Raw genomic sequence first — 2,500 nt, forward strand, 5'->3', positions numbered from 1 at the left:
GCTTGTGTGCAAGGCTAGCGTCCAAGGCTTGTGCGCATGGCTTGTGCGCAAGGCTTGTGTCCAAGGCTTTTGTGCAAGGCTCGTGCGCAAGGCTAGTGTGCAAGGCTTGTGCGCATTGGCAGGTAGCCCACCAGCATGCACGATCCAAATGCCACTCACGCGACAACACGGTGCCAAGCCGGGCATGGTGTGCACTCAAAACCAATCAACGGACAGAGGTCATGCGTCATGGGGGGGATCTAGCAAGGCCATGGGGAAGGTCATGGAGGACCTTGGAAGCAAGCGCAAGACGAGAGCGAATCGAACAAGGGGCCAGGACGGGGCCTTGTGCCCATGGTCTTCGCAAGACAGCGTCCAAGGCACCCGAAAGCCCAAGGGAACCCAAACCCGGCCGACACTTGCAATCGCACATGCTCTCTGCAACACACCATCAATGCCGCCCAACGGGGCCAGCACGAGCAGTCCTCCGCGGTCCCCTGGCCCTGCGCACGTTTGTCTTCGAAACCGAGCATCAATGCCACAGAAAGTGCCGGGGCGCCAGCTGGAGCCATCATCCGCGTTGCCATGGCTCGCTTGGCCTTGGCTTGCCAGGCCCCGACACGAGCAATCGCGCATTTTCTTTGCAACCGACCATCAATGCCGCCCAACGGGGCCAGCACGAGCAGTCATCCGCGGTCCCCTGGCCCTGCGCACGTTTGTCTTTGAAACCGAGCATCAATGCCACAGAAAGTGCCGGGGCGCCAGCTGGAGCCATCATCCGACGTGCCATGGCTCTGGTCCCATGGTCTTCGCAACCGAGCATTCGTGACACCCGCGGGGCCAGGACACCAACCCTTCCGACACGAGCATTCGCGCATGTTCTTTGGCCACACAACGGCGCCAGCACGAGCAAAATCATCCGCGGTGCGGTGGCCTTGCACGGCCTTTTGTCTTTGGAACCAACCATCAGTGCCACGGGAAGTGCCGGAGTCCCGGCATCCGCGGTGCCAAGTCATTGCGCCCTTGGTCTCTGCAGCGGGGCATGCCGGGCACTCCCAACCATTGCAAGCAAGCAAGCAAGCAAGAAAGAAAGTAAGTAAGTAAGTAAGTATTACATATAGGGGCGGGACATGCGGGGAGATCTGCGAAACGTGCATTACGGGGCACACGCGTACCTACCGGGGCATACCGACCCCTATTGGGGCACACGTGTGCATATCGGGGCATACCGGGCCTATCGGGGCACACGCGTACATACCGGGGCATACCGAGCCCTACTGGGGCACACGTGCGCATATCGGGGCGTACCAAGCCTATCGGGGCATACGCATGTATCCCAAGGCATACCGAGTCTATCCGGGCATACGCGTTCATACCGGGGCGTAACGGGCCTATCGGGGCATACTTGGGCATATCCGGGCAAAAAATGCCCAAAACTTGCGCAACCTTGGCAACCGTGGTCCATTCCTCTCTATATGCCTAGCCTTGCCAACCGTGGTCCATTCCTCACTATATGCCATGGCCTTGTGCCCATGGTCTTCCCAAGACAGCGTCCAAGGCCCCCGGAAGGCCAAGGGAGCCCAACCCAGCAATGCCCTGCTATGGCAAGCCAAGGCCAAGCATTCCGGTGCCTATCCGGGCAAAAATGCAATTCCTCTCTATATGCCTAGCCTTGGCAACCGTGGTCCATTCCCCACCATATGCCATGGCCTTGTGCCCATGGTCTTCCCAAGACAGTGTCCAAGGCGCCCGGAAGGCCAAGGGAGCCCAACCCAGCAATGCCCTGCTTTGGCAAGCCAAGGCCAAGCATTCCGGTGCCTAACCTTGGCAACCGTGGTCCTTTCCTCACCATATGCCATGGCCTTGTGCCCATGGTCTTCGCAAGACATCGTCCAAGGCGCCCAAAAGGCCAAGGGAGCCCAACCCAGCAATGCCTTGCTAGGACAAGCCAAGGCCAAGCATTCCGGTGCCTATCCGGGCAAAAACGCCCAAAGCATGCCCATTCCTTAGCCTATCCAGGCAAAAACGCCCAAAATCTGCACATTCTAGTGCCTATCCGGGCAAAAACGCCCACCAGCATGCCACCCTCCTATAGGGTTTGCGCAACCAACCAGCCTAACCACCAGTGGCAACCAAAGGTGCTGTTAGCGACGACTTCTGAAGACGCAACGAGACGCGACGTGTTTGCGCCCAGACGCGACGAGACGATGCGGGATCTGCGCCCAAGAATGCCTAGACCCGTCGACTTGATGCGGGATCAGCTCGCCCAAGCATGCCTAGTGTGCAAGGCCTGTGTGCAAGGCTAGTGTCCAAGGCTAGTGTGCAAGGCTCATGTGGAACGCTAGTGCGCAAGGCTAGTGCCCAAGGCTTGTGTGCCAGGCCCGTGTGCAAGGCTAGTGTCCAGGGCTTGTGTGCATTGCTTGAGTGCAAGGCTTGTGTGCATTGCTCGAGTGCATGGCTTGTGTGCAAGGGTTGTGCGCAAGGCTAGTGTGCGGGGCTTGTGCGCATGGCTAATGTGCAC

The sequence above is a fragment of the Tasmannia lanceolata genome, unplaced genomic scaffold (genome assembly GCF_043159265.1).
Source record: "Tasmannia lanceolata isolate RefF3 unplaced genomic scaffold, GAP_Taslan_0.1 ptg000173l, whole genome shotgun sequence".
Classification (NCBI taxonomy): Eukaryota; Viridiplantae; Streptophyta; class Magnoliopsida; order Canellales; family Winteraceae; genus Tasmannia; species Tasmannia lanceolata.